The sequence below is a fragment of the Bombina bombina genome, chromosome 10, assembly GCF_027579735.1.
Source record: "Bombina bombina isolate aBomBom1 chromosome 10, aBomBom1.pri, whole genome shotgun sequence".
Lineage (NCBI taxonomy): Eukaryota > Metazoa > Chordata > Amphibia > Anura > Bombinatoridae > Bombina > Bombina bombina.
The window spans coordinates 157,264,508-157,289,112 of NC_069508.1; positions in this window are offsets into that span (position 1 = coordinate 157,264,508).

Consider the following 24,605-nt stretch of genomic DNA (forward strand, 5'->3'; position numbering starts at 1 on the left):
TATAATCGTACCAGAACAGCAAAACTTAAAGTACACTTTATTCTTTTGTTGAAAAAAGATTCTTGCAGCATTGGCGGGTTGTCTAAACAGGAGCGTTCCTTGAGTGTGTGTGTGACGTTCTCCAAGCATGTTACTCCTGTAGTTCTCATTGTTTTATGCTGTATTCGTCTAAAATACATAGGGCTCGATTTATCAAGGCTTTCACCTGCAGTCACGATTTTTCAAATAGCGGTCATTCAGATCGCTGCTTCCTAGCAACTTCTCCACCTCTTAGGTGGATAATTTTAATCTCCCCGGTATCGTCCGACCGGGGAGATGGACAGCTCCTGCCCGCTATGCGTGGGCAGGGGGCAGTATTGCACAAGAGCGCAAAATAGTGCTTTTGTGCAATGCTGAATTCCGCCAACGGAATGCAGGCCGCCAGAGGCAATCTGCGGCGGACAGGGGTGCATATGTACTGTACTGGTAGAAAAAGATATGTATGCAAACTAGAAGTAAATGTAAAGTACACTAAACACAGTGTCATTTCATTGTATTTGCTTTAAGTGGTGCACCCGGTCCCTCACTCTCCCTGAAAGATTCTCCATTCCAGAGAAAGTCATTATTGCTGGGACTTCTGATAGCTTTTTTTATTGACACTCCATCAAAAAAACCAAAAACATCGTATTTTACCTCTGTATGTGACAGATATTTTTATGTTATCTCAAAATAAAAAACTTTTGTTAAAGATGTTTGCAAGTGTAATATAATCACCATATAATCACTGAGACATGTTGCACCAGATCAGAGTAAGTGATGCATGATGTATTAGGTTATTGAATCACAGGAAAACCTAGTTAAACGCACAAAAAAAACCTGTTAAACATGTGTAACAGATTCTCCAAATGTTTAATGAGAGAAACGCAGGGCATAGCATCAAACCAAATGGTGAATTAATGTAATATTGGTGATGACTGTCTAATATGTATGAATGCAGAGTTTTTCATTTCACAATGATATAAATTCCTGGAGTGAACGCAGTAAGCACTTACGCGTTGTGCACGATTGTATATTTTTTTTTATTGTTTTTTAACATGAAAACATTTAATAGTAATTGTAAATTAAAAGTTGCTGAATTAATATTCTCTGACCAATAGAAATATCACTGTTGAACCGCTCAAAAAGCCGACGTTAGAATATCACGAACGTATTCCCCCATAGAATTAAATGTAGCAAGAAAAGGGGGAAAAAACACCCAACTCACTCACATTCCAATGTTCTAGGTATAGATATATACAGTATATATATATATATATATATATATATATATATATATATGAATATCTATTTATAAATAATTAGGGGCCGATTTATCATCGGTCTGTCCGACATGATCCACTCAGCAGATAATGTCCAACAGACATTGATGAATGCCAACAGCATACACTGTTGGCATTTATCATTGCACAAGCAGTTCTGTGAACTGCTTGTGCAATGCTGCCCCCTGCAGATTCTCGGCCAATCGACCGCTAGCAGGGGGTGTCAATCTGCCCAATCGTATAGGATTGGGCGGATTGTAGACCGCAGCCTTACAGGCAGCGGACCAGTTATAGGGCTGTTTCCGGCTAGACTGAAAGCTAATGCGGAAACAAGGGCATCAAGCTTGATAATTTGGCCCCTTAGAACATATTCCCCTATGTGTAGAACATAGGAATGTGACATATTAACAGTAAATACACAGTATAACACTTTATTAAAAATGTAAATTGCATAAAAATGTTTTAACTTGTTTTCATCTACTTAACTGTAAAGGGTTCCAATGCACTTCTATATATGTCTATATATGTGTACCTATGTTTATACATATGTCTGTAAATATATAAATACTCACATAAATACATATGTACACACATATAAACATATATAAATACATACATATACATATTTAGACATGTATATGAATATATCTCTACTTTAAATCCCTTTGCATTTTTTTTAACACTTGAGACCTCATTTGAGTCCTTTTAACGTTTTTGTAAAATATTTTTTTTTTATAATTTTTTTTAGCAGATAGTGTTATTATAAGTTTAAATGTTTTTTTTGTATCTGTTTTGTTACAATTTTAGTTAACCAGAGCTCTGAGGTCATGGTAATCATTCTAGCGTAAATCGTGATTGCGCTTATGCATGCTCATTTAATTTCAACTTGTAATACCAGTGCTCCTTCCGAAGCACGCAAACAGCCGTGATAAACCCAATATCGCTTGAGCAAAACAGTTAGCGTGCCACTTGCAATCTGGCCCAGTATGTGCTGACTGAGCACACAACTTTCCAAAGTTACCGACTTATTTGTCGCAGTTCCAGATTCCCTGAATCCTCATTGGAATAAAGTCCTAGTTCCTTGTGCGGTGCGATAAACACCTGTTTCATGTGCAGGATGTCCACAAACTCTGTTCATTCGAGAGCAAGCAGAATAGAAGTTTTTTGGCTGTTCCAGTGAAATTTAGCAGAACAACTGCTATTTTATATGAGTCAGAAGTGAGCAGGATATAGTATTAACCTCTCACATCAGTGTCATAATCTCCTGAATTAATCAGCATGACTAACACAAAAAGATGGTGGCTGGCGCCCAAAAATTAATACCTCTTACACTAAATCAGGGGTCTATTTATGTAGAAAAAAGGGTAACATGCTTTAAGCCGCACATCTGCCTTACAGTGTTATTTAAAGGCTAGGAATAGAGGAGATGCTGCAATCTGGAGGCTGAACATGGAATTTTCCTACATATAAGTAAAAATTGCAATTTAACCTATTCAGAGATGAATGGTGGTGTGAGATTTTCAGGAAGAAGAACCAGATCATTATTTACTGACATACTGTAGGTATTTAACTATAAAACTAAATGATCTGTAATCCGTAAGACTCTTTAACAGAGTATGTTACAAAACGTAACCATTTATATTCCAAGAAATCAGTGGAGTATATTTCAAAACCTTGTAACATATTTCATTTGATAATTCTAAAAATATTTTTCAAGATGTTTATGCTCTTTAAAACCTATTGTGATCACTATAGTGTTGCACGTCTAGGGTTTTCACACTTTTGTTGTGTTGAAACAAAAGGCTTTTTAAAAGACTGGAAAACTGTTATTTAAAGCGACGGTCTAGTCAAAATTACATTTTCATGATTCAGATAGGACATGCAATTTTAGACAGCTTTCCAATTTACATTTATAATCAAATTTGCTTTGTTCTCTTGGTATTCTTTGTTGAAAGCTAAACCTAGGTAGGCTCATATTCAAAGTACTAAGTACTGTTATCTTAGTGCATTCTGACAGTTTTCATAGCTATACAGCGCTAGTTCAAGTGTACCATACAGACAACATTGTGCTCATTCCTGTGGAATTATTTATGAGTAAGCACTGAGTGGCTAAAATGCAAATCTGTCAAAAGAACTGCAATAAGGGGGCAGTCTGTAGAGGCTTAGATACAAGGGGGTCCATTTATCAAGCTCTGTATGGAGCTTGAAGTGCCGTGTTTCTGGCGAGTCTAAAGACCGCTGCTCCATAACCTGTCCGCCTGCTCTTAGGCCGCGGACAGATATCGTGTGAAATCAAACTGATCCAATACGATCGGGTTGATTGACACCCCCTGCTAGCAGCCGATTGGCCGCAAATCTGCAGGGGGCAGTGTTGCACCAGCAGTTCACAAGAGCATTGGTGCAATGCTGAATGCGGAGAGCGTATTGCTCTCCGCATTCAGCGATGTCTGTCTGTCGGACATGAGTCCTGTTTGTCCAACAGCAATATCCCTGGGTAAGCAGAGGGATTAGGGGAAATATGTAGCAGCCTCATAATAGGCCAAACCTGATGAAGTCGGCAAGTTGTAGCTCTGTGAGGAAATAATAAATAAAGGAAATTAAAGGGACCGTAAACAGTTATGCAATTATTTTTCAGTAACCAAACTCCACCACCCACCGTTTGCCCTATTTGGAGGAGCCAATCTGGGCTTTAGTCTACAGACAACAAGGCTAGCTACTGTAATAAAGTTAGTATAAAATGTATTTATTTGCAGTTGTTATCAGTTAAAGATGATTAGGAATAAATGTGTATGTACCTTTTTTTTAATACAAAATAACTGCACTAGGCAGTTTTTGGGATCTAAAGTGTGCTCCCATAGCCCGCAATATAAATATATATGTATATGATTATATACTCATATGTGTATATACACATAGTAACACATAAATATGTATGTATATGATTATATACTTATATGTGTATATACACATAGTAACACATAAATATGTATGTATATGATTATATACTTATATGTGTATATACACATAGTAACACATAAATATGTATGTATATGATTATATACTTATATGTGTATATACACATAGTAACACATAAATATGTATGTATATGATTATATACTTATATGTGTATATACACATAGTAACACATAAATATATATGTATATGATTATATACTTATATGTGTATATACACATAGTAACACATAAATATGTATGTATATGATTATATACTTATATGTGTATATACACATAGTAACACATAAATATGTATGTATATGATTATATACTCATATGTGTATATACATATAGTAACACATAAATATGTATGTATATGATTATATACTCATATGTGTATATACACATAGTAACACATAAATATGTATGTATATGATTATATACTCATATGTGTATATACACATAGTAACACATAAATATGTATGTATATGATTATATACTCATATGTGTATATACACATAGTAACACATAAATATGTATGTATATGATTATATACTCATATGTGTATATACACATAGTAACACATAAATATGTATGTATATGATTATATACTCATATGTGTATATACGCATAGTAACACATAAATATGTATGTATATGATTATATACTCATATGTGTATATACGCATAGTAACACATAAATATGTATGTATATGATTATATACTCATATGTGTATATACGCATAGTAACACATAAATATGTATGTATATGATTATATACTCATATGTGTATATACACATAGTAACACATAAATATGTATGTATATGATTATATACTCATATGTGTATATACACATAGTAACACATAAATATGTATGTATATGATTATATACTCATATGTGTATATACACATAGTAACACATAAATATGTATGTATATGATTATATACTCATATGTGTATATACACATAGTAACACATAAATATGTATGTATATGATTATATACTCATATGTGTATATACACATAGTAACACATAAATATGTATTTATATGATTATATACTCATATGTGTATATACACATAGTAACACATAAATATGTATGTATATGATTATATACTTATATGTGTATATACACATAGTAACACATAAATATGTATGTATATGATTATATACTCATATGTGTATATACACATAGTAACACATAAATATGTATGTATATAATATTGTTCATTTTGAGGGCCAGGTCGCACCACTATGGAACCTGCTGACTTCATTCTGACATAGACCTGAGAGTGTCACTTGTGTATTCATATTTAAAGGGACAGGCTTCTTGAAAATGTTTATTGTTTGAAAAGATAGGTAATCCCTTTATTGCACACTCCCCAGTTTAGCGTAACCAACACTGTTAGATTAATATACTTTTTACCTCTGATTACCTGTATCTAAGCCTCTGCAGACTGCCCCCTTATCAGGGCTTTTTACAATTTTGCATTTTAGCCAATCAGTGCTGGTTCTTCTATAACCATTATCATTCTCCACAGGAGTGAGCAAAATGTTATCTATATGTCACACATGAACTAGCACTGTATGACTGTTGTACACGAGAGTAAGCACAATTTTATCTATAAGGCACACATGAACTAGCACTGTCAGATTTTGAAATCTTGCACAACAATCAAATACAAATCACCAAGATAATAGGCTGCCTGCAGAGGCTAAAACATTGGCAAACTTAGACTAAAGTAAATAAAGTATATTAATATAACAATGTTGGTTGCGGCAAACCATTTGCAAAAACACTGCGCACGTTATGTCTTTTTCGTATTTGGGGTTGCACAGCTATTACAAATGGCAAAATAACTTATTTCGCACACGTTAAGCTGCGTAATGCAAACAGACAAATCGCGTGCACGTTCACATATTGCCCATAGAAGTCAATAAAGAAGACAAATAGAAAAAAAACACACAAAAACCCTAATATGTTCGCAAAGCTCTTGACCTATTCTCTTTGAAAAGTTTACATGAAAAATGCAAATATTTCATCTTGCGCAAAAAAAAATTGTAACGGAATATGTTCTATATATTTCTAAATAAATATTTCTCTGTATATGTGATGATTTTTGTACTGATATATATCTATTTATTGCAAGATATGTGTATGAAAATATACATGTCTAGATATCTCAAGATCTATATGCGAATATCGCATTGAAAATTCCTCTAAGATATTGTTTAACCCCTTAATAACCACACCATTTTTCAATTTTCTTACAAGGGCTATTTTTACATTTCTGCAGTGTTTGTGTTTAGCTGTAATTTTCCTCTTACTCATTTACTGTACCCACACATATTATATACAGTTTTTCTCGCCATTAAATGGACTTTCTAAAGATACCATTATTTTCATCATATCTTATAATTTACTATAAAAAAATTATAAAATGAGGGAAAAAATGGAAAAAACACACTTTTTCTAAATTCGACCCCCACTAAATTCTACAACCACTAAAAACAGCCATGCTAAATAGTTTCTAAATTTTGTCCTGAGTTTAGAAATACCCAATGTTTACATGTTCTTTACTTTTTTTGCAAGTTATAGGGCAATAAATACAAGTAGCACTTTGCTATTTGCAAACCATTTTTCCCCCAATTAGCGCTAGTTACATTGGGACACTGATATCTGTCAGGAATTCCTGAATATCCCTTGACATGTATATATATTTTTTTAGAAGACAATGCAAAGTATTGGTCTAGGCCCATTTTGGTATATTTCATGCCACCATTTCACCGCCAAATGCAATCAAATAAAAAAAATTGTTCACTTTTTCACAAATGTTGTCACAAACTTTAGGTTTCTCACTGAAATACTAAAATTATTTACAAACAGCTTGTGCAATTATGCCACAAATGGTTTTAAATGCTTCTCTGGGATCCCCTTTGTTCAGAAATAGGAGACTTATATGGCTTTGGGGTTGCTTTTTGGTAATTAGAAGGCCGCTAAATGCCGCTGCGCACCACACATGTATTATGCCCAGCAGTGAAGGGGTTAATTAGGGAGCTTATAGGGAGCTTGTAGGGTTAATTTTAGCTTTAGTGTAGTGTAGTAAACAATCCCAAGTATTGATCTAGGCCCATTTTGGTATATTTCATGCCACCATTTCACCGCCAAATGCGAGCAAATAAAAAAAATTGTTCACTTTTTCACAAATGTTGTCACAAACTTTAGGTTTCTCACTGAAATACTAAAATTATTTACAAACAGCTTGTGCAATTATGCCACAAATGGTTTTAAATACTTCTCTGGGATCCCCTTTGTTCAGAAATAGGAGACTTATATGGCTTTGGGGTTGCTTTTTGGTAATTAGAAGGCCGCTAAATGCTGCTGTGCACCACACATTAATTATGCCCAGCAGTGAAGGGGTTAATTAGGTAGCTTGTAGAGAGCTTGCAGGGTTAATGTTAGCTTTAGTGTAGAGATCAGCCTTCCATCTGACACATCACACCCCCTGATCCCTCCCAAACAGTTCTCTTCCCTCCCCCACCCCACAAATGTCCCCGCCATCTTAAGTACTTAAAATATTTATTCATCTCTGAAGGACCCCTGCCTTAGCCTCCAACCTCCCGGATTCCCCCCAAACAGCTCTCTAACCCTCCCCCGCTACCTATTTGCCTCCATCTTGGGTACTGGCAGCTGTCTGCCAGTTCCCAGTTTGCCCCCAAAAACAAAGTTTTTTTTTTTTTTTTTTAAATTAGCATAACATTTTCTGTAGTGTAGCTATCCCCACCCCCTCCCCCTCCCAGATCCTTTTAGATTTAACCATTTTATTTTTTTATTTCCTCTCTCCCTCAATTTAAAATTCATTGGTGGCAGTGGTTGCTGTGCCCGCACACACACACGCGTGCGCGCCCCCGCACGCTTCAGGCACCCGGCGTGCACATTGCACTTACGGAACCGGATGCCAGGTAGCAATGCTAAGATCCCACCCACCAACAAATGGCACCATCGCTTCCGGTGCAGAGAGGGCCACAGAGTGCGTCTATTGTCATTAACGGTCAGTTTTTGCATGACGTACCTGGTACGTCAGTTGTCATTAAGGGGTTAATTTGCTTAAGATTGTAATGTAAAATATTTTCATTATCTCTATAGCAGACATCCCAACTCTCCCTGAAGTTCAGGGAGTCTCCCTGATTGTAATAGCGGCTCCCTGATGGCAGCAAATGGAATGCAATCTCCCTGAAACTCCAAGTACCATGATCCAATGTGGCCCAAATACAGAAAAGTGTTTCATTAAAGGGGGGACATTAAAGTCACATTTTTTCTTTCATGATTCAGATAGAGAATACCATTTTAAACAACTTTCTAATTTACTGCTGTTATCTAATTTGCTTCATTCTCTTGATATTCCTTCCTGAAAAGCATATCTAGATAGGCTCAGTAGCTTCTGGTTGGTGGCTGCACATATTTGCTTCATGTGATTGGCTCACCCATGTGCATTGCTATTTCTTTAACAAAGGATAACTAAAGAATGAAGCAAATTAAATAATATAATTAAATTGGAATGTTGTTTAAAAATGTATTTTCTAGCAGAATCATGAAAGAAAATCTATTGGTTTAATGCCCCTTTAAGGAATGCCTTTAGTTGCTGGGACGTTATAGAACCCTCAAAGCATCAGTAACCAAAAAGCCCCCACTGATTCTAATAAAATAAAACACAAATACTATCTTATTAACTGCACAGAATTAAACTTCGTATTCTAAAATATTTAGGCATTTAACAAGCGTCCGATCACTGGAAAATAGGTTTGATGTATGCGGTTGTGCAATAAAGCTACTTTTTTAAATGTGACTTTAGTGGGAAGCTACTTTAATGATAAGTCTCTATCTTATTTAGGGTTTCAAGGTGTCCAATATATAACGGGGGGGGGGGGGGGCAGTAGCGAGTGAAGCCACCTCCCTGAAATGAGTTTTTGCAGGTTGGGATGTCTGCTATAGTTAAACATATCCATATACATATAAATCCATGTTTCTCTATGTATGTGTATGTATGTCAATGTAAAATCCCTTCGCCTGCTTTGTTTTTCTAACACCCGAGATCTCGTACCTTTGAGCCCTTATAACTTTTGTGTGCAATATTTTATTTAAATAATTTTTATTAGACAGTGTTAAAATGAGTGTAACGGTTAATGTATTTTTTAAGTGTTTCATGAAAGTTTTTTCAGCTGTGCAAAACATTTAACCACAGCTCTGTGAGCACGGAAAGGATTGTTGCATAAAAGGCAAATGCGCATGTGCAATTGCACATTTTCAAGACTTGTAATACCTGCGCAATGGAAATTGATTGCGAAAAGACTCGAAAAGATCGAGTGCGGAAAACTCATAACGCGCTACTTGTAATCTTGCCCACTGTCAGAAGTTTTTGAAAATGTCTTAAACATTACGGTATGCTTAACTAGGTGTAAAAGAGGAAAATAAGTTTTTTGAGGACTCTTTGACATTGAGATATTAAAGTTTCCAAACAATACAAGTGTTTCACTTTATATATTTATTGTTATATGTAATATTTATTGCTCGCCCAGGTATCGGACTAGTTGGAGTTACCTTCCTATTTAAATATCAATATGTATTTACATCTAAAAATATAATCAAGCACATATCGCCATAATTCCAACAAGGTCTATGCCTAGGGCAGCACTAAATATTACATATATCAATAAATTTAAACATTTAATAAAACAGAATAATTTTTTTTTCATTTAATATTTTAATGAATTCAATGAATCTTTATTTTTTATTCTCTCTAGCAGTGATCACAGATAAGTAGCGCAGATGTTAAACATACATTTTAAAGTGTAACTTGTTATAGTGCGATTTTTGATAAATCCGAAGTCGGGTAGAAGTGTTAACACAAAGTTAAAGTGATACTAAACTCACATTTTTTCTTGCATGATTCACATAGAGCAGCAATTTTAAGCAACTTTCTAATTTACTCCTATTATCAGTTTTTCTTTGTTCTCTTGTTATCTTTATTTGAAAAGCAGGAATGTAAAATTTCAGAGTTGGCCCATTTTTGGTTCAGAACCTGGGTTATGATTGCTTATTGGTTGACTGAATGTAGTCACCAATAAGCAAGCGCTATCCAGGGTGCTGAACCTAAAAGGGGCTGGCTCCTAAGCTTTACATTCCTGCTTTTTTTAAAGAAAGATAACACGAGAACAAAGAAAAATTGATAATAGGAGTAAATTAAAAAGTTGCTTAAAATTGCCTACTCTATCTGAATCATGAAAGAATAAATGTGGGTTTAGTTTCCCTTTAACTTGCAGTTAGACTAAGAGTTTAAGAAAAATTCCCCTTCAGCATTATAATACAAGAGGACACTATTCACTAAAAGGTCTCACCAGACCCTATGTTATGATAATCAGTAATGATCGGAGAGATTAGAGAGCTATAGTGGACAAAATAGCATATATAGTGAATATAGTGTCACCTACTTCATGACTAAGTATAGTGACATGAAGGAGAAACATGTCCGGTGCTCTCTGGTTCCAGGCATCTGGCCCAGACCACTCCAGCTATAAGTTGCTCTTGGCCCCATTGTGTCTGAGTGCTGAGCCCATAGTCTGTAGCATTTATTTACACATCTTTCATCATCACCAAATATAAGAGATTAGCTAATGCCTGTCATCCAGCCGCAGTGAGTTTATTTACTCTGCAGGTATAAATAACACAAGCAGACATAGCTGGGATTGCCTTGTTTTCACAAGTGAGCTCATCCTTTCTAAGTTTTTACAGCCAAACCCTAAATGTAAACAGCACTAGAATGGAGAAACCACACTGAGAAACGCAGCCAAATACATGAAACCAATGAGTGAATTAAAATGTCAGAGTATGTCATTCTGTGGATCCATAATTATTAGGCTGACTTATTCTCTATTTATTCCCTTGTCCTTATAAATAAGGTTTAATGATATAAAGAGGACTCTTCCTGTGCGCTTGCGTTTTACAAGGTAATATATCTTGTATTATATATCAATGTCAGCACCAGCGTAGCGAGATTGGTCCTCAAAGTACCTTAAGGACATTGTTTTTTTGCCATTTATTGCTATAAACATACCACACAGTTCCCTAAACAGGGGGAAGTATCTGCAGCCACAATGACGTGCACATGTTTCTACAGTAATAAGAAATAGGTTTTATTTAGAGACTTTCATGTTCTAAGCAAATTCCCTTCTTTAGCTATGTGTTTACCCTTACAAGAATGTTTTGTACTAAGTTAAATTGACTTAGAAATGCAAAAAAATGCTTTAATATGTGTGTTAGAGTATTGTATTATTGCGCTATTACTTGCATATAATAATGTGTTAGATAATTGTATTATTGCGCTACTGCTTGTATATAATAATGTGTTAGAGTACTGTATTATTGCGCTATTGTTTGCATATAATAATGTGTTAGAATACTGTATTATTGCGCTATTACTTGTGAATAATAATGTGTTAGAATAATGTATCATTGCACTATTACTTGTATTTAATAATGTGTTAGAGTACTGTATTATCGCGCTATTGCTTGCATATAATAATGTGTTAGAATATTGTATTATTGCGCTATTACTTAAATATAATAATGTGTTAGGGTACTGTAGTATTGCACTATTACTTGTGAATAATAATGTGTTAGAATATTGTATTATTGCACTATTGCTTGTATATAATAATGTGTTAGATAATTGTATTATTGCACTATTACTTGCATATAATAATGTGTTAGATAATTGTATTATTCCGCTATTGCTTGTACACAATGTGTTAGATAATTGTATTATTGCACTATTACTTGCATATAATGTGTTAGATAATTGTATTATTGCGCTATTACTTGTATATAATAATGTGTTAGAATACTGTATGATTGCACTATTACTTGTATATAGTAATGTGTTAAATAATTTTTAGCATTGCGCTATTACTTGTATATAATAATGTATGAGATTATTAGTATTGTGCTATTAGTTGTATATACTAATGTCTTAGAGTATAGTATTGCGCCATTGCTTGTATATAATAATGTGTTAGAGTACTGTATTATAGCGCAAATGCTTGTATATAATAAGTGTTAGAATATTGTATTATTGCACTATTACTTGTATATAATAATGTGTTAGATAACTGTAGTATTGCGCTATTACTTGTATATAATGATGTGTTAGAGTATTGTATTATTGCGCTATTACTTGCATATAATAATGTGTTAGAACAGCGGTTCCCAACCTGTGGTACGCATACCCCTGGGGGTACGCAGTGGACCGGTTGGGGGTACGCGAAAATATTGTTGGTAATGGCGGAAACACACACGATGGACTTACAGTTGCACAGTTACCTTTAAATTCATAACGAGTGACTTTATCTTTGATCTGCCTGGGATTCTATCTACGGATAGGCTACTGGTGTGTTTTGGGCTAGAGGTTATGTAGGAGCCGGTGTGGCACACGTGGTTTGGACCGTGTTGACTCATTGGGGCTTTTGGAGTCAGGTAGTAAGGAAGTGCGGAAGAGGGGAAGTAGAGTTTACTGATGAAGTTAGTCCTGGAACCAAGTACTTACTTCACAATGCACTCAACACCTATACGTAGCCTCTCTGACACTAGGCCTAGCCTGCCTAGATCGTTCTTTTTATGAGTGCCTTACATATCATTTGGTTTATTTGAGTTGTTTGATTATTTAGCTAACCTAAGAAAATGGGTGGGGGTAATGAAGAGAGGGGGTACTCATAAATGAAAAGCCTAATCAAGGGGTACGGGAGAGAAAAAAGGTTGGGAACCGCTGTGTTAGAATACTGTATTATTCCGCTATTACTAGCATATAATAATGTGTTAGAATACTGTATTATTGCGCTTGTGCTTGTATATAATAATGTGTTAGAATACTGTATTATTGCGCTATTGCTTGAGTATAATAATGTGTTAGAATACTGTATTATTGCACTATTGCTTGTATATAATAATGTGTTAGAATATTGTATTATTGCGCTATTGCTTGAGTATAATAATGTGTTAGAATACTGTATTATTGCGCTATTGCTTGAGTATAATAATGTGTTAGAATACTGTATTATTGCACTATTGCTTGTATATAATAATGTGTTAGAATATTGTATTATTGCGCTATTGCTTGAGTATAATAATGTGTTAGAATACTGTATTATTGCACTATTGCTTGTATATAATAATGTGTTAGAATATTGTATTATTGCACTATTGCTTGTATATAATAATGTGTTAGAATATTGTATTATTGCGCTATTGCTTGTATATAATAATGTGTTAGAATATTGTATTATTGCGCTATTGCTTGTATATAATAATGTGTTAGAATATTGTATTATTGCACTATTGCTTGTATATAATAATGTGTTAGAATATTGTATTATTGCGCTATTGCTTGTATATAATAATGTGTTAGAATATTGTATTATTGCGCTATTGCTTGTATATAATAATGTGTTAGAATATTGTATTATTGAGCTATTGCTTGAGTATAATAATGTGTTAGAATGTGTTATTGCGCTATTGCATAATATTGTAGGTGGCATTTATATCTAACTGGTGAAGTTACTTCCTGACGTCATCCAATATGGCAGCAGTCATTGCACAAAACCAATGTATATATGTGTGTGTGTGTGTAGTACAGTATTTTAATGTATTTTCTTTACTTTTATTTTAACCATAACAGTTTACTTCAGGCCTTAAGTCAAGCTAATTCTTCTAGTGCTATTTGGGCTTTTGCTCCAGTGCAACCCATAACTTTCAACTTGTAATATGAGTGATATTTAGTGTGGTCGTGATATCCATTAAAAGTAATGAGTGTGCTATAGGCCACTCTAAACCTTCCCTGGTAAATATATTTTACCATGGACTAGTAACATCAATTTGACACATTTAAGCACGCCACCTGTTATCTGGGCCATAGTGATCTGATAGTTTCAGCTGATTGGCTACCAACAGATAACACAGGCAGTGAGTATCAAAGTAGCAATATTAGCCAGGGGCATCTCGCACCTGGGGCAGGTAACCATCTCACAGCTACACAATCCTAATGGCAGAAGAGCTAGACGGCATTACAGTTTAAGCACTATATATATATTTATATATTATACATTTTTTATTTATTTATTTTTATTTTTTCTGTAAGTCTATGAAAATGTTTGCAGATCAGTAATGTGGTAATCTTTTCACCTGAAATAGAATCTGCTCCAAGAGATAGTGAGGGGCAAAATGAGTCACATTTGTAATGCAGGAATTGGTTTTTACGTTGAATTACCTGTAGTGTTATACCCTAAAAAGAAACAATTATACAAATGAGATATCAGGTGATCATATATAGCAACTGCTGTACCTAGGGCCAGATAAATAGGCAGCTATAAATGGGTAACTTCACTCACAGAGGCACTGACTGACTGGGCAAGCGATGCAGCTCTGCAAGTCAGTGCTTGCCTGGTTACCAAGGACAGCACTAGATGGTCTATAGCAGTGCTTTCCAAACTGTGTGTCGGCAGCAGTGTGTAGGTGTGTCCCTGCTTCAGCACAAATTTTTTTGGTTTCTGACTTTCCACCTGCTTGCTACGCATATCATATGGTTGACATGTGATTGATATCTAGGGGGTCACAGATCATCTTAACCTATTGGTGCTGCTCAGTGGGAACTGAAACTATTCCCAATTTGCACATTGACTCCTGACTGCACGTGTAGTCTCCTTAATCGGCTTGTGACTGCATGTGTAGTCAGTGAGTGGGACCAGCAGTGTGTTTGCAGGGTGGGCAGTAGTCAATCGGACTCACCGAGCTCTGAGGGCGGCAGCTTAAACGCTGAGCTGAAGTCAGAGGGTTTTTTTTACAGCAAGCTCCCAGTAGTGCATTGCTGCTCCTGCTCTTGATATAAGGATAGGAAGGGGAAGCTTACAAATGCCTGATGATGAAATGTGAGTGTCTTTATCTAATATTCCACCAAATATTCAGAAACTGTGCTCATCCCATCAACCTCATACATCCCATTAAAATAGTAAGTAGCTATTGGTGGTATTAATGCTTGCACATACTTACTGTTACTTGTAAATACATTTTGTTATTATATAATTTATGTATGTGTCTGTATCTCTTAAAACAAGTTAGTTTAACCTCCTGTTTGCCAGTACAACTGAATTACTGTGTCACAAAATGATGTAGGTCTAAAAAGTGTGTCGCCAACATGAAAAGTTTGGAAAGCTCTGGTCTATAGTCTGTTACTGAGCTTGGTGTTCTAGTGAGGGCACTTGCTAGTTGCACAGCTGGCATACAATACACAAGGTGACTATTATTACTACATAGCAGCTACTGGCATTTATGCTTCTTGGTTAATTTGACTTTTTCTCTGGGTATTCTGCACCTAATTTGTGTCCATTAGTAATTTTCAATGCATAAATGAATTATTCATTTTATCTCATATTGCTCATATTCAGCTCACCGGGTCCCCAGCAATAGGAGAAACGTTCTGACCTTTGAAGCAACTTTGGAGATCCTAATGAGAAAGCACAACATGTAAAGCTATGAGGGTTAGACAAATATATATTTAAATGAATTACCAAAAAAATGAAACTTCTGGGAACGGCACCTTCTGCACTAGCCCTAATTCCATCACCAAGAATGGCCTTTGGGCCATTTCCACCCTGACCTCTGACCCAATCCATCCTTGTCCTTCAGGATCTGAAAAACTCAGCTACAAGAGTTATGTCCTATACATAAGGCAATTTACTCTGGAACCCCCAGTAGTGACCAGCTTTACCCATGCTGCTGTGGGATGACAATACACAAGTAAAGAGATGTCACCTGCTGGGGTATTACCTTGTTGATAAATATCACTATTACAGTGATTTGGTCAACTGGTTGCCTCTCCCAGTCATTTGGGCTCAGTACTGAGGAGATCCGATTGGATAACAGGCTATTTGATGATGACTGGAAAATCTAACAGACAAGAGTAAAGTTCATTTTCTCACAGATCTTAAGAAGTTATATGTCCCAGACAGTCTTAACGACAAATTACTAAACTAAGTAGCACACTGTATGGTGACATGGGTCAACCACAAAGACTCCATCCAAAATCTTCTATTATTACTGCCAAACCAAACCTCTGTCCGCTTAGCAAATACCCAGTAGGGAAAAGTGTCTCAGACAGAAACAAGTAGGCAGAAGATACATTAACCAGCATGCACTATGACTACATATAACATTTAGGGAGACCTGACAGTAAGTGAGGGGATGTGAACGTAAATGGAAACAAAACCCACATTTTTTTCTTTCATGATTCAGATAAAGCATGCAATTTTATGCAACTTTCTAATTTATTCCTATTATTAAATCTTCTTGGTTCTCTTGCTATCTTTATTTGAAAAAGCAGGAATGTAAGCATCGGAGCCGGACAATTTTTGGTTGAGCACCTGTGTAGTGCTTGCTGATTGGTGGGTACATTTACCCACCAATCAGCAGGCGGTACCCAGGTGCTGAACCAAAAATGGGCCGGCTATTAAGCTTACATTCCTGCTTTTTCAAATAAAGATAGCAAGAGAACCAAGAAAATTTGATAATAGGAGTAAATTAGAAGATTGAATAAAATTGCATGCTCTATCTGAATCATGAAAGAAAAACTTTGTTTAACCCCTTAACAACCAATGATGTACAGGGTACGTCCTACAAAAAAACGGTTGTTAACGACCAAGGACGTACCCTGTACGTTGTCAGTGTTTTCAAGCGGTGGAAGCGATCCTGATCGCTTCCAGTCGCTTTCATGTTATTGCAGTGCTGCCTCGATATTGAGGCATCCTGCAATAACATTTTTTAGCCATCCAATGCAGAGAGAGCCACTCTGTGGCCCTCTCTGCATCAGCCATTGATGGTCACAATCGTTGGTGGGTGGGAGCCGTTGCAGGGAGGCGGTGGGCGGCCATCAATGGGGGATGTGCATCAGAGGGGCATGAGATCACATGCGGGGGCACCGGGAGTGTGCACGAACATGGGGGCGGGAGCGGGTGGGAACGCTACACAATGGGGCATATTTATCAAGCTCAGCCGGAAACTCAGGCTCGCCGGAAACACAAGTTATGAAGCAGCGGTTTAAAGACCGCTGCTCCATAACCTGTCCAACCTGCTCTGAGGTGGCGGACAGAAATCGACAGAAATCAACCCAATCGAATATGATCGGATTGATTGACACCCCCTGCTAGCGGCCGATTTGCCGCAAATCTGCAGGGGGCGGTATTGCACCAGCAGTTCACAAGAACTGCTGGTGCAATAATAAATGCAGAGAGCATATGCTGTCGGCATTTATTGATCTGCAGCGGACATGATCAGCAATATCGGATCTTGTCCACTCGCATAATGATAATTCGGTCCCTATGGCACAATGTGTTTAGGATAAGGTGGGAGAGAGGAGGGGGGGAATTTTTATCTAAGGGATCTGGGAGGGGGTGGAGCGTAGGTTATTTAAGGGGGGCAGCTACACTACAGAAAAATAGCGTTTATATTAAAAAAAAAAATATATATATATATATATATGGCAAACTGGGTACTGGCAGACAGTACCCAAGATGGCGCACAATAAGGTAAAGGGGGAGGGTTAGAGAGCTGTTGTGGGGGGGATCAGGGAGGTTGGGGGCTAAGGGGGGATCCTACACAGCAGAATATGTCTTTTTAAAAAAAAAAAAAAAATCTTTTATTTTAGTACTGGCAGACTTTCTGCCAGTACTTAAGATGGCGGAGACAATTGTGGGGTGGGGGAGGGAAGAAAGCTGTTTGGGAGGGATCAAGGGGTGGGATGTGTCAGGTGGAAGGCTGATCTATACACTAAAGCTAAAATTAATCCTGCAAGCTACCTAATTAACCCCTTCACTGCTGGGCATAATACAAGTGTGGTGCGCATTTAGCGGCCTTCTAATTACCAAAAAGCAATGCCAAAGCCATATAAGTCTGCTATTTTTTAACAAAAGGGATCCCAGAAAAGCATTTACAACCATTTGTGCCATAATTGCACAAGCTGTTTGTAAATAATTTCAGTGAGAAACCTAAAATTGTGAAAAATGTAACGTGGTTTTTTTTTTTTTAATTTGATCGCATTTGGCGGTGAAATGGTGGCATGAAATATACCAAAATGGGCCTAGATCAATACTGTGGGTTGTCTACTACACTAAAGCTAAAATTAACCCTTCAAGCTCCCTACACTGCTGGGCATAATACAGGGTGGGATGTGTCAGGTGGGAGGCTGATCTATACACTAAAGCTAAAATTAACCTACAAGCTCCCTACAAGCTACCTAATTAACCCCTTCACTGCTGGGCATAATACAAGTGTGGTGTGCATTTAGTGGCCTTCCAATTACCAAAAAGCAATGCCAAAGCCATATAAGTCTGCTATTTTTTAACAAAAGGGATCCCAGAGAGAAGCATTTACAACCATTTGTGCCATCATTGCACAAGTTGTTTGTAAATAATTTCAGTGAGAAACCTAGTTGATAAAAAAAAGTTTGTGAAAAAGTGAACATGTTTTTTTTATTTGATCGCATTTGCCGGTGAAATGGTGGCATGAAATATACCAAAATGGGCCTAGATCAATACTTTGGGTTTTCTTTCTAAAAAAAACATATACATGTCAAGGGATATTCAGGGATTCCTGACAGATATCAATGTTACAATGTAACTATCGCTAATTTTGAAAAAAAAAAAATGGTTTGGAAATAGCAAAGTGCTACTTGTATTTATTGCCCTATAACTTGCAAAAAAAGCAAAGAACATATTAACATTGGGTATTTCTAAGCTCAGGACACAATTTAGAAACTATTTAGCATGGGTGTTTTTTGGTGGTTGTAGATGTGTAACAGATTTTGGGGGTCAAAGTTAGAAAAAGTGTGTTTTTTTCCTCATATTTTATAATTTTTTATAGTAAATTATAAGATATGATGATCATATCTTTAGAAAGTCCATTTAATGGCGAGAAAAATGGTATATAATATGTGTAGGTACAGTAAATGAGTAAGAGGAAAATTACAGCTAAACACAAACACAGCAGAAAATATAAAAATAGACCTGGTCCCAAACGGTCAGAAAATGGAAAAGTGCTGTGGTCCTTAAAGGGCCACTAAACCCAAATCTTTCTTTCATGATTCAGATAGACAATAGAAATTTAAACAACATTACAATTTACTTCCATAATTAATTTTGCTTAATTTTTTAAATATCCTTATTTGAAGAAAAAGCAATGCACATGGTGAGCCAATCACATGATGCTTCTATGTGCAGCAACCAATCCGCAGCTAGTGAGCATATCTAGATATGCTTTTCATCAAAGAATATCAAGAGAATAAAACAAATTAGACAATATAAGTAAATTATAAAGATGTTTAAAATTGCATTCTCTTTCGAAATCATAAAAGAAAAAATGTGGGTGGCATGTCCCTTTAAGGGGTTAAGGACATACTGAGGGACAGGTTCATTATCTCTAAATCCTTATACTAGGTAAGGCTAAGCCGTACACATTGTGCTGATAAAACCTATTTACTAAACAGCATCTACTTACTTACAGCAAAGTTTTAATAACTTAGTATTTCTCATATAAATATTTATTTCCAGTTTATCAAGTAAATCTCTTCTAAAAAATGCATCATCTGTTTGTCTTTTGTGCGGCTTTTTTATTTTAACCTTTAACATTCTGTGCAACCCCAGTTCATCTCATCATAAACACAACTGGTCTAATATAAAGTTACAGAGCTCATACAACAATTGTAAAATCTGGTCACTAAAACACAATAACAAGAATGTTCATTTATGGTTGTTATTAAAGGGACAACGTTAGCTGTCGGTATTTATCATTGCACAAGCCTTAAACGATGGGCCTCCGAAGCAACATCTGCTACTTCATAAATGGAGTCCTTAGTCTAAATTGCTAGAACATGTAACCTCTGCATTACTGACCATAACTAACTAAAGGGTTAAACACAAAAGTAAAGTCTGGGTCAGGATTATATGCATCATGTTCTTGAGCTAAAGACAGTCAGCGATTGGTAGTCTATGTCTGACTGCATCAATAGTGAATCAATTAGCCGCTTTTTTTTTTCATTTAGACATAATTTGTACATCTTTTGTGCGCCTTGAAAATATATTTTTTAAATGTTTACAATACAATATTTTGTGTGCTCACAATGGGCCAGATTACAAGTGGAGCATTATTTTACACTCTAGAGTTAAAGGAACACTGAATCCAATTTTTTTCTTTCGTGATTCAGATAGAGCATGCAATTTTAAGCAACTTTCTAATTTACTCCTATTACCATTTTTTCTTTGTTCTCTTGCTATCTTTATTTGAAACAGAAGGCATCTAAGCTTTTTTTTATTCAGAACTCTGGACAGCACTTTTTATTGATGGATGAATGTATCCACCAATCAGCAAGGACAACCCAGGTTGTTCACCAAAAATGGGCCGGAATCTAAACTTACATTCTTGCATTTCAAATAAAGATACGAAGAGAATGAAGAAAAATTTATAATAGGAGTATATTAGAGAGTTGCTTAAAATGTCATGCTCTATCTGAATCACGAAAGAAAAAAATTGGGTTCAGTGTCCCTTTAACTGTGCTAGAAGTAGGGTTTTTCTATGCGTTAGGTAGCGCTCGTATTACAAGTTGAAAGTAAACTGTTTTCGCTCTCATGCTAACCCAGCGCATGTAAAAAGCGGAACTTAGAATATCGCGTACGCAATAACGTTTTCCCCATATAAGTCAATGGAACAAAAAAAGTCGGGAAAAAACCCTAACACCCTACTCACGTGCTAACTAACACAATGGCATATTCTCAAGTGTGATAACCCGACATGAAAATATAAATGTTTCACATTCTAATGTTCTTCACATAGCAGAATATGTTCTATTTATTCATAAATACATATTTTTATATATATATATATATATATATATATATATATATATATATGTGGGGGGGCGGAGCCGACCATGGACTGAAATGGCCGCTTTGAAGTGAAGCTCTGAAAGTTAATAGACACAGTGGGGGAATAAGCCTAAATAAAACTATGCTTTAGTGCACAAAAGTATGTATTAAGAAGCAAAGAACCTCGATACACTTTTTTAAGCGAGAGGGAAGTGAGAGATCTGTTCCAGCACTGCTGGAAAAGGAGCGCTGAATCCGCCATTACAGGATTATCACAAACTCTGCACGGAGGACATAGATCTCGTGAAACGCCGCAAAGACCTCACACCGGATACTCTTATTTAACGTAGCCATCTGACTTGGCCATTTGCCTGCTCTTTATAACTAGGCACGAATATCACAGAGGAAGGAGCGAGGAGAGGGTTTTTGGAGCAGCGGCCATTACATCACCCACGCACTTGTAAGGTGAGCGCCATACCGCATTACAGCTATATATTAAGCAAAAGGGTATACCCACACCATAGCGGATTATAGCACTGGGATCAGAGAGTGACCTTCTTGTTGCCACAGTAGAGATCTGTCGCTCTCACGGGTGTCACGCTATCGCTGCAGACCAGTAACCTGTAACTGTGAGCTGCCAGTAAAAATAAGGGACAACCTTTGTATAGCGGCTGCAGCCTGGTCGGCAAACACACGCAGCCTGTTACTTGAACTGGGGAATGGTCAAAGGGACACGAGAAACTGAGATCAGACCCTCAAACACAATCCTTTAGCCCACATAAACAGATCAGCCTAACAATACTCAAACTTCTTAAAGGCTGCGAACAGTGTCACAGAAATACTAGCACTAGCATTACCACTTTCCTCCTGTTTATTTGCACCTGACAGGAGAACTTTTATTGACAATCGAATAGGCCTGTGACTGATTTTATTGCATATACAGCTCCACATCCCTAAATAAACACAAGTAAATAAATAAATAAAGAAAGAAAGGGAGAAAAGGATCAGAAGAGAAAGAGGAGCGGCGCAAAAAAGGATTAAAACTGTTTAGCAGCTGCATCATATCCTATCTTTGTGACCTGCAAGGCACTAGCTCCAGGAAGAGACATTTCACTCTGTGCTTTACCTACCCACACAGGTATGGCGTCAAGGAGATCACTCAAAAATGATAAGGGCTTGAAAGCTAGCTCTAATAAAATAAACATGTTTTTTAAAACAACCCAGGCTATGACAACAGATGATGAGGACTCATCCCAGGCGCCAGAAGAGGGGGAAAATCTACAAATCACGACACTAGATACTCCACTCACAAGAGCGGACTTGAAAGATCTCCCCACAAAGGGGGACTTCACTTCATTCATACAGCAGGTGGGCCGTATGATCAAGGACGGGCTAGCAGAGGTCCGGAAAGAGGTCAATGAATTAGGCAACAGGGTGGAATACTTGGAGGAACAGTCAGAGACTCAAACCTCAGATATGGACCTAATAAACAGAAAATTATACGCTCAAGAATCTCAAATATCCTTTCTTCAAGAAAAATTAGAGGATCTGGACAATAGAGGGAGGAGGCAGAACATAAGGATTAGAGGCTTACCAGAAAGAATTGCTCCTGAGAATCTGCTCTCCTCCCTTCAGGACTTGTTCAAAACCATACTAGAAGTCCCAGAATTGACTGATTTGCCTCTAGATAGAGCCCATAGGGCGCTGCGTCCACAACCTAAAGACAAAGACCCCCCAAGGGATGTCATCATAAAGTTTCATAGATATCTAGACAAAGAAAGAATCTTGAAAGCGGCGAGGCAACAGCAATCAATAACCTATCAAGGGCAACAATTACAAATTTATTCCGACCTTAGCCCACTCACTCTACAAAACAGAAAAGAAACAAGATTCTTGACGCAACATCTACAGGATAAAGGGATCCCTTATAGGTGGGGGTTCCCTTTCAGCATTAAGGTGCTGAAGGACAACCGAATGCACACCTATAGATCTCTAGAAGATTTGGAACCCTTCTGCACCCAACTTGGAATACCACAGCCCTCCTTGCCATCACTCCACGAGACAAAAGCTACAGAAAGCCTTCACCAACTACAGCAAAGACCACGCTGGCAAACAGTTCAACGGAAAAGAACAAGAGATCCTATCCCGAGTAGCTCTTCAGCAGCTCAAGATCCTGACATTGGATGAAATAGACCACTCGGGAAATAAGCCGACCAAGGGAGTCCGCAGATGCCTTGAAGATAGTTATAGGACTGTCCTAGCCGTTTTGCAGAGACTCTACATTCAGGTAATACTGTTTTATGTATATCTTGTTGTGATGTCTGAAGCCCCTTCCCGGGAATTGAAGCCGAATCCCGGTGGGAAAGACTATGAGAACATACAACCTCTTATAAGGACAATTTACCAATGACTGTGATAGCCCTTTTTTTTTTTGGTTTTTCTTTTCCTTTTTGTGTGTTAGAGGTGCTATAGCTTAGTTAGGAGGAGAGGAATAGAAAGGAGGAGAGAAATAAATAATTTATAAAAAAAAATAAAAAAATAAAAAAAATTAAAAAAAAATGAATGTATAAACATGTGCACTTCCCTTACGCTTTGAAACCCCATCTGTGTCTAGACCGAATTAGGTCTTTGAATTCCCCTATCTTATTGATTTACCTCTCACTTGAGAGTTTGTAACTAATGATCATGCTTATGGTTAAAATGTGGTTATTGTTTTATTTTGTTAGCAGGTTTGTATTGTTTTTTTTTTGTTTATTGTTGGTCTCTACTATGTGTCATAAAGTACTATATTGCCCAATCGATAGAATTACAGAACAAGAATGTGCTACCACAAAACAGATATCTAGCCCATGCCTTATGATATAAAACTGATATCACAAAACTGCAATGGCCTGAACTCTCCTAACAAGCGGTCCATGGCTCTGGCCTGGTTTAAAAAATTACAAGGATCAATAGTATTCCTTCAGGAAACACATTTTTCGAAGAATAATGCCCCACCCTTATATTCGAAAATTTACACTCAACAAATTTTTAGTTCTAACATAGGGAAAAAGAATGGGGTGGGCATTTTAATTAGTAGAGACATCCCATTCCAGGTCTTAGAAACGCATGCAGATGAGGACGGCAGGTTTTTGCTACTAGTAGGAAAGCTATATAATACGCAACTAACGTTAATGAACATCTATGCGCCAAATACTGGTCAACAACAGTTTTACAATAGAGCTCTAACTAAATTGGGAGAGGTTCAGAAGGGAGTGGTAATAGTAGGCGGCGACTTAAATATCACTTTGGACCCTTGTGTAGACAGCTCCACAGGGAAAAGTCAAATAGCCCAAAAACACAGGACACGAATCACCCAAAAGATAGATACATTATTACTAATGGATGTATGGAGGCTG